This window comes from Leucopleurus acutus (assembly GCF_964270905.1).
Source record: "Leucopleurus acutus genome assembly, chromosome: 20".
NCBI classification, from domain to species: Eukaryota; Metazoa; Chordata; class Mammalia; order Artiodactyla; family Delphinidae; genus Leucopleurus; species Leucopleurus acutus.
Genome location: NC_139162.1, coordinates 31,441,062 through 31,451,292, shown reverse-complemented (window position 1 = coordinate 31,451,292; position 10,231 = coordinate 31,441,062).

Below are 10,231 nucleotides of genomic sequence, written 5' to 3'. Positions count from 1 at the left end.
AACCACTGTGCTACCAGGGAAGCCCTATGTATGCATTTTTTTACCACAATAATAAAAAAAAAAATTTAAGTAAATCTCTAGATCCAAGGATTTTCCAAGTAATTCCCTTTGTTTCTAGGTCCAGTGAGATACGGTTTTGTTGTCCTCACCATCATCAACGTTTTTTGAATATCCTCTATGTATGCATTGCCTTATTTAATCCTTAAAATTGCCCCATGACGTTATTACATTATTTTCTACAGGAAACTGAAACACAGAAGAGTTAAGTAACTTGCCCAAGATTAATAATTTGAGAGCTAAGACCTTGAACTTAAGGCATTCAAACAACCACTCCTCCTATTTGACCACCTCTCTCTACTCTGCCTCTCAGGAATTGGGATGTGGAATTGAAGAGTGGAGGTGGGAAAGGCAGGCAGGAAATACCCCGTTGTTTTTGTTTTTCAGAGACTTTCACTTCCAATGGCCCTATTGCACCTTAACCCTGCCCATTCACGGGAGGTTTCAGGTGAATTAAATCAGACGCGTATGGCAGCCCTAGAGAACTAGACGAAGGTCTTATTGTATTAGTCATTTTTCCTGTCATCTTGAATTAGTGTCATATTAGCTTAATGCAATACTAACATGATACAGAAATGTTAGCATATTACAGACTACTCAGTGTGTCAAGTAAGAACTTTATCATATTACCCTGCCGCTGATATGTCAAAGGCAGGGAGGAGGTGTGAGTGTGCCCATAAAATAGAACCAGTTAATGTCAAATCCAAGCAAAACCCCCTAAATGAACCTTGAATTGGAGAAAAGAGAGATTATGTTAGGATATCTGATTCCAAAACCTGTAATCACATAAATATTAAGAGAAAAGCTAACATAGTTGCCTTCCAATAAGGTAACAAAGAGGGTGAATCCTTGATGAATTGATATTTTCAACCTGGTGCCCTTTTGCCCTAATTATTGATGGAGAGCAGACTTGAAGGGAACTGGGAAGGGAATCTCTACTTAGGACCCAAAAAGTTGGATCTTCCGTTCTCATATGAAGTCTAAACCTCTGCCTGGTGGATAACACCTTATTGCTGGGTAAATGGCCAGGGTTCTTATCTTGGAATAAATAGACCCTTAAGGAGTCCAACATTGACTTCCAGAGGGTGATTAAATCCCCCAAACTTTACATAAAATTATGTGTGTGCAAATGGCTTTTTTTTTCCTTGGAAAAGGTCTGCAGACTCTTAAAGGGGAGCTCCAAATAGTTCGGCACCTCTACATTAAAGGTAGATCAGGAAACATCCAGGTGGAGTCACACAAGGAATAACTGGAAGACCTGGGGTCCAGTCCAACTCTATCTTTGACTTGCTGGATGACATTAAGTCACATCTCCCTCCATTATTTCATCCAGGTAATGGGGATAATCATATCTGTGTTTTGTATTTCACAAGGTTTTGGTGAGGCTTAATGAGATGACATATTGAAAGAACTTGAAAAAGGATAAATCCCTTTTTTTAAAAAAAAAGTGATCAATGAATACTTCCTTGAAAAATTATTATCAGTTTTCAAAGGGGAGAAGGTCACAGAGACACCTACACACACTACTGTGATCAGGACTCCTGTATGAATTACTTGGTCCTCTGACAACAGCATCAACTATATTTCTGTAAGAATCTTCTTGTTTTTCTCATGGTAACACATCTTTGGGTTCCTCCACCTGTGGGGATATAGAGACTTCATTGAACTAGCTCCTGATGGAACAATCTAATGTATGATCCAAACACAGAAAGCTATCAGCAACTTTGGCACAGAGAGAACAAGCCCATTTCTCAATTTTTCAAAGTGAATCCGAGGCTCCACGTCCAAACCAGGAGAAAGATGTTGAACTCAAGGCAGTACTACTATGAATGTGACGTTCCCTTTAATTAAAAATCTATTAACAAAGTTCCTGATAAGCCGAAGGTATTTACAAATATAAACTAACAGCTATTTATTAGAATGTTTATTCTAAGGCCTTAAAATGAGTTTTTCCTTGTAGTGTGATAATTGTTCAGATGGCTTCCTGCTGATTTAATTACTTCAGCTAACTAGGATTCTGAGAGACAAGTTTCCCTTGGCTTTGGACTTTCTATCCCCAGTTGTCATCACTGGGGCCTCATTTTTTGTAGCTTAAGGACCAAGCTTGTATCTGTGCCACCCAGCACCAAATACCAATGCTGAAAGATGTGAAGTCAGTATGAAGAGGAAAGAAGAAAAATCAGGCCTGTGCATGTGTTTCCCAGGCCCTCCTTCACAGACAAAGAGGATGCTACTGGGTCCCACAGCACTAGGTTGAGTCTCTTTTGGTTCCGAATGTGGGGGGCTAGTTCTATTTTACTTCTGGCCTCTGTGTTGTCAGTGACATACTTTAAGCCATTATACGAAGCCTGGGAGAGGTATATGACTCAGCGGAAGAGTGCCAGGCTTAGCAAATGATGGACTGAGTGTGCTGGTTTTAAAATATGTCCACATAGAGAACAGTCTGGTGGTTGCCAAGCAGGGGGTTGGGGGAAGGATGGAGTGGGAGGCTGGGGTTAGCAGATGTAGGCTTTTATATATGGAATGGATAAGCAGCAAGGTCCTACTCTATGGTACAGAGAATATACCTTATGATAAACCATAATGGAAAAGAATATAAAAAAGGAATGTGGGGCTTCCCTGGTGGCACAGTGGTTGGGGGTCCGCCTGCCGATGCAGGGGACGCGGGTTCGTGCCCTGGTCTGGGAGGATCCCGCATGCCGCGGAGCGTCTGGGCCCGTGAGCCATGGCCGCTGAGCCTGCGCGTCCGGAGCCTGTGCTCCGCAATGGGAGAGGCCACAACAGTGAGAGGCCCGCATACCGCAAAAAAAAGAAAAAAGGAATGTGTATACATATATGTGTATATATATATATATATATATATATATATATATATATACACATGGAGACAACACATGTGATAATCCAAGAAGGTGTCAGAAGAGACCAGAGCGTGAAAGGTCTTATAAGCCAACAGAGGGAGTAGCTTTAATTCCAGGGGAAAAGGGAAATCAATGGAGGGATTTAAGCTGGGAAGTGACACAGTCCAATGTACATCTTTAAAAGATGACTCTGGCTGCGGTGTAGGGGTCAAGAGGGGAAGCCTTGTGATCCGTTAGCCTCAGGGCTTCACTCAGGAGGTCAAAGGCCATGGCCGGCCTGGGTGGAAGCAGGAAAGATGAAAAGAAGAAATAGATTTGGGTTAAGTTTTTATTGTAAAATAGATACGAATGCTGAGAGATTGGACTTTGGGGGGAATCAAAGATGACTCTGATTTTGGGCTTGAGCAATGGGAAAGAGAGCAGAGTTAGTGACTGAGATATTGAAGCCTCAGATAGAAACACATTTAAGTCCTATCTCTGTGACTCAAGCCTCAGCTGGTTACAGCTTCCGTGGCCAATGGGGCCAGGCTTATGGATGAAACTTTCCTACAAACCAAGGAAGTTTGCTGGGTCATATAATGCATTGTAATTTGTTAAAAGGGCTTTAATGTAGGTTACGTATTTGAAATCCACAATTCTATGAGGTAATCAAGATGAATGTTTATATCTCCATTCTCAGATAAAGTAAACTGATGTTCAGAGAAGTTATGTAGCTAGAAAGAAGCCCTCCAGGGCTTCTTAAAGGGGGAGCAGATGGGATTTTGGACAAGACAATTCTTTGTGCTGAACTGTTTCCTGCACGTTCAGCACCCTTGGATTCTGCCCTAGTAAATGCCAGTGGGGAGCCCCTCACCCATCCACCCACCCAATCACTGTGACGACCAGATGCATTTCCAAACCCTCCTTAGGGGGGCACACATATATACAATGATTATCATTAACTGCTAATCCCCTCCCCCTGCACACACACACACACACACACACACATCTTCAAAATTAAAAAGTAACATTATCCAGCTTCCCCCTCCCTGAATTAATTTGTTCATGAAGCCCTTCCTCTCTGCCAGGCACTTGTTGGGTGATGAGGATACAGAGATGGATCGAATCGGTGCCTATTTTCCATGACTTCTAAGTCAGGTAAGGAGCTCACGATCCCTGCAATATCTAGAGAAAAATTTTAGGAAGGTTTTCCAGGCCTGATCTCATGCAAAATCTTCAACATGTAACATGAATTCCTTCCTGCTGGTAATAAACAAGTATCAGGCGTCTGAATATACAAACACATCATACAGAAGACAATTCTGGGACCTCGGGCAAAATATTATAATATCTTCATGGGCTGCCCAAATTCCAAGCATTAGATTTGATGAACAGCTTTATTGAATTTTGTGGATAAATATTTAAAGCCTTCAAGGGCTTGTGTAAATCACACCTAGGCAGACCCACTTGCTCACAGCGCCATCTGCTGGTAGCTACTGGTGTTGGGCAGGGAAAGGACGGGTAGCAAGGACTCTATCGAGAGCGCTGCAAGGCCGGTCTGGGAGACGCAGTCCTTCCGCACTGGCCCCAGAACTCAGACCCCGAACGGGCCAACCTCAAGGCACCAATCCTCAGGAGTTTCGAGGTGTCCAAGAGCAAAAATTTAATCAACATAAGATGAAGGAAGCAGAAGGAAGGCGGGTATGAAGGAGATGCAAGAATTTCTTGTTTGCAGAGGAATTTTGGAAACATAGTGCCCTCCAGAGGTCATACAGCCCTGCCCCCTGCTCCAGGCAGGAATGTACCGGAACCATCAGGAGAGGAGAGTTCACAACCCCCCCAGGTACAACCTCCCAGGGTCTTTTGCTCCTTGCTTCCCTGACACTTATCCTGTAGAGGAAAGCTGCACAGCTCTTTTGAAAAATCATGCCCTGGGAACATATTTAATAGTATACAGAGTGTTCATGCAGTCAGAGTGTGTGGGAAAAATTGACAAAATAGAAGATGTCTGTGTGTGCACGCATGCAGGATATGCACCAAAGTATTGGCAATGTTTACCTCTAATGGTGAGCATAAGGGTGATTTTTAAAATTGTCTTCCTTGTGGCTTTCTGTATTTTCCACATCGAATAAACATGTACTTTCCACATTTTCTCTAATAAACATGTATCACTTTTTTAAGAAGAAAAAGAAATCTTAAGGGAAAAAATACTACCCCAAGAATAAATTATTCCTTTCTTCCCTCCAGCTTTATTGCAAGTTCACTTCCTCTGGTTTTACCCACAAGGTAAGTAGGTTAAGGCAATTAGTATTAATAATGGTGATGATAACAGCTTACAAGTGAGCATTTATTATGCAAATCTGTACGTGTAAAGCATCTAGCCCAGTGTCTGGCCCTTGGTAAAACCTGAGTTAATGTGAGCTATTATTATTATTATCATTAGCCTTCTCTAAAATATACAGAAGACTGACCTCAAAAAGCTCACAGTTTAAATGGAGCAATAAAAACAATATATAGAGTTTCTAATAATACCAGAAAGAAAGTGACATGATAAATCAAACAGGAAGCGATGCCCCTCGAGCTTCTGTTTTAGGCAGGTTCTTTTGGTTGCAAGAGATTCACTCAGTCTTTAGCTCAGCTAAAGAATATTCTCAGGAGTATCTCTCAGAAGCCAAATGTAAGAACCAAAGTGCAGCTTGGCCCTACTGGAATTGAAAATGGGAAGCCAGGAAGAATCAAGTTTCCCTCCCTCTTCCCACCTCAACTTCTGACCTTTCCATTCTAGATCCCACTCTCTTACTAAGCTGCATCCTCTTGCACAGAGCTTGTACTATCCACTCCCAAACTGCCTCTACCACCCCGTTTGTACCCCGTGCATAATAGCTAAGTTGCTCAGTTTCTGTCTCCCCATTCCAAATTCCTGAGTGGAGAATTTGATTGAACTGGCTCTTCATGTTTCCATACCAGACCACCCAAATCACTTTATCACTGGCCAGCCAATGGCTGAACTACCCTTTGATCAGGTTCTCACCACTAGTGCAATCAACTTGGTAAGAGGAATTGGCACATGTACATAACACGCACCACTGCCAGCATCAGCTGGGGTTATAGGTGAGCATATGCAGAGCAGGCAATGATTGACATTTCTAGAATAGTACTTGTTTGTTTCCATTTGTTTTGCCAGGTTTCTTTCCTATCTGTCCTCATGGATTGATTCTTCTGGGAGTGTCTGACTGCTCAAATAGTAATGAAGGAAAAGTCTTTGTCACAGGTTGGGTTTCCCAGGAAACAGATGCTGAGATAGAGATTAAGGTACAGGAGGCTGATTCCCAAGTTCTCTTAGGGATCAACACCAGAGAAGGGAAAGACAAGAAGCAGGTCTGGTAGAGGGAGAGGTCAAGCTGTGATGAGATCTCAAAAGACATTTGGGGGACCCTGTGGGAAGTCCTCAAGATGGGTGTACCCAACAAATCTGTCCCTAGTTGGGGCAAGAGAGCCTTTTTACCACGAACTCTAAACAGTCACACCCTCAGACAAGTTACCCCTAAAAAATGCAATTCATATGACAGACCCCTAGACCATCATAGATTTTTGTCTCTCACCCTCTGGAGTTCATTTGTCCTATCAGGGCCTCCAACATGCTAGCCACGTCTTGCTTATCTAGTCAGATTAGCATGATGTTATCAATATAGTAGACCAATGTGATATTCCAAATGTGGGATGTCCAAACAGCCCAGATCTATTCAGAGTATATTATGATAGAAGGTAGAGAATTAACATAGTCCTGGAGCAAAAGTATAAATGTATACTACTGACTGTTCCATGTGAATGCAGACTGTTTCTGGTCCTCTTTTCTGATAGGGAATGAAAAGGACACATTTTCCAAATCCATGGTTATATACTATGTGTCTGTGTGTATTAACCATGTCTTTTATGTTCTGTATTCTGATGCTTTAATATCTGAGGCCTTGCTATCCCTGGAGGGACTGTCCCTCCCAGGGTTAGTCAATTCTTAGAGGTAGTGAACAGCTTGCCCACTAGCATGCTTTTCAAATGCTAGCCAACCAATCCAGTGCCTATACCCTCAGCTGCCTCCTTTATTGGGCTCTCACACTCTGAGCCACTAACAGCCCCTGTACCCCAGAGCCCACTGGAATTATTCAAACTAGCCAGTCGTAAGCCTGACAACCCTGCCTCACCCATTCCTTCCCAAGGAAGCCCCATTGTAGACCCTTTCCCGCATTTCCTCCAACTCCCTCTGCCTCCTGACCAACCTGGTGCTTCCCCATGTGCCCCTCCACCCCATGGTGTGGTATGCCCCCTCCTCTTGGGAATTATGAATAACAAACGATTTTTTCAATGATAGTTGTCTTCTAATCTGTTGGCCTTCCTGAACCTCACATTTTCTATTAATACACTATATTTTAGAACTGTGTCCTTGTTAATCTACTCTGGCAAAGATATGGCATCTGACATAGTAGCTGCAAGGGGAACTACTACTTTGTTGAGGTTGCAGTGGTCCACTGTCATCTTCCAGAGTCCATCTGATTTTTTCAGGGGCCAGACTAATCAATTGAATGGAGGGATGATGGGTACCACCACCTCTGCATTGTTTAGGTGTTTAGAGTGGCACTAATTTCTACCATCCCCCTTGGGATGAGATATTGTCTTTAATTGACTATCTTTTCCAGGGTTGGGGAATGGGAGGCAGTTTCATAGCCTTACCCTTGCCCCTTCCACACTATGGTAACTCTTACCCCATAGACCAAGGACTGAATGTGTGGGTTAAACCAACTATGAAGTATGTCTATCCTGATTATACATTTGAAAACTTGGGTAGAGGAAATGGAACCCTTGTACACTGTTGGTAGGAATGTAAATTGGTGTAGCCACTGTGGGAAACAGTATGGGGATTCCTCAATAAGACAAAATTAGAACTACCATATGATCCAGCAATTCCACTTCTGGATTTGTATACAAAGAAAACAAAAACACTAATTCAGAGAGATACGTGCCCCCCAGTGTTCATAACGGCATTATTTACAAGAACCAAGATATGGAAGCAACCTAAGTGTCTGTCAACAGATGAATGGATTAAAAAGATGGATGTATGGATGTGTATGTATACAATGGAATACTACTCAGCCATAAAAAAGAATGAAATTCTGCCATTTGCATCAATATGGATGGACCTAGAGAATATTATGCTTAGTAACATAAGTAAGACAGAGAAAGACAAATACTCTATGTTATCACTATATTTGGAATCTAAAAAATAAAATAAACAAATGTATATAACAAAACAGGAACAGACTCACAGATATAGAGACTCACAGGTATGGAGAACAAACTAGTGGTTACCAGTGGTGAGAGGGAAGAGGGGAGGGGTAAGAGAAGGGTAGGGGATTAAGAGGTACAAACTACTATGTATAAAATAGATAAGCAACAAGGATATATTGTACAGCACAGGGAAATATATACCATTGTTTTGTGATAATTTTAAATGGAGTATAATTTATAAAAATATTAATGACTATGTCATACACCTGAAACTAATATAATATTGTAAATCTAGTCTACTTCAAGAAAGAAAGAAAGGGAAGGGGGGAGGGAGGGAAAGAAAGAAAGAGAGAGAAAGAAACTAAGAAGAAAGAAAGAAAGAAAGAAAGAAAGAAAGAAAGAAAGGAAGGAAGGAAGGAAGGAAGGAAGGAAGGAAGGAAGGAAGGAAGGAAGGAAAAGAAAAGGAGGGAGGGAGGGAGGAAGGAAGGAAGAAAGAGAACCAGGGACATGATGACTGAGTCCACAGACCTTGCAGATTGTGAGCTGGACTATAGCCAGGACTTCAAACCTGGTCTCCCATGCCCCCAGTCTAATTGGGGGGTCATGATGACACTTTGGCCTCTAGGTATCAATGTAAGTTGGGATCCTGTGTCCAACAGTCCTTGAAATGTCTGGGCATTCCCCTTTCCCCAGTGTACAGTTACTTCCATAAATGGCTATAAATCCCTTTGGGGAGAACCTGGAGGAATCATTACTGTATATACTTGTCTTATGTTGAAGTGTCCTTCCTCCTGGATTACTGGCCTCTCACTGGATTTCAGGTTCCAAAACTAGTTCAGGTCTGGCAGAAATGGGTGAGTTGTTGTGCCTTCTTATTGAGAGTGAGTGATCTCAGCCTCCTGATCATCTATCCTTGATTTCTTTTGATTGTGTAGACTCAGTTGTACTCTTAATGGCTGCTCATCTCCTTTGCCCCTGGAGATGCCATTTTCCATTAAGCATCTTCATAACTCTGCAGGAAAGACCTTACTGGCTGTTCCCCTGACCTTTTAATTTATTACAAAAATTGTGCCTACCTTATGTGTTAATGTCACCCTCTGGCCTCTATTTTCCCAGAATGCTAGCTTCCCTGTTGCTATCAGTAAGCCCAGTTCTGTTATGGTGTCTCCTACTGTTACCCCTGGCAAGCCAACAGGCCAGTGCCAGACTTTAAGGAATTCTGGTGTCCCTTTCACTAGCACATATCTTATTTACTTACGAGTGTATCTTCCAAACCTTTCCATGGCACACAATCCAGTGGGTTTTCTGCCTTTACTCTGAGCCTTTCAATCCTGTTTCCACCACCTTCCATGGAAATTCTGGCATTTCCACCTCACTTACCATGGACCATTTCTTTCTCCATGCCTCTGAAAACCATCCTAGGAGCAGGTCCGCATCATCTCCTGGGTCACTGCACCATCCCTCTGTTGGCTTCTCAAAAATTCCATCTTCTGTGTAACTACTCTTTGCATTAAATTCCCTCATTTTAAATACTTAGAGGTGTTTCTGTTTTCCTGGTTAGACCTTAATGATTCTCCATTCAACATCTCCAGATTAAAACTCCCTGAGGCAAGGAACCATCTGTTCTCCATCTTTGAGGCATCTAACTAAGCACCTGATATTTAATCAGTCCTCAGTAGAAGTTTGATTAATTTACTGGACAATATTTACATAGAGGATAATTTCTCCTGTGAAAATGTCTGTCATGTGTGTAGTGAAAGGTAAGCTTCTTAACATATTGTGAAGCATCATCCTTTGAAAAAAAGAATTAGAAAGATTCCTGCTTTCAACTGGAAAGAACGTTTTAAATTCCTTTCAAAGATAATGAACTGGCAAAGCTTCCTTCCATTATAGCTGTGTTTATATGTCTGTTTTAGCCATTAGTATTTCCTCAGAAAGCCAAAACTGCAGAAAAATCAGTGTCCAAAGTCACTGCCCGACAGTATAGACAAAATTTCCCCTTCTCTTCTACTCCTGTCATAATGTTTTCCTTTCTACCATTTAATCTTTAACTA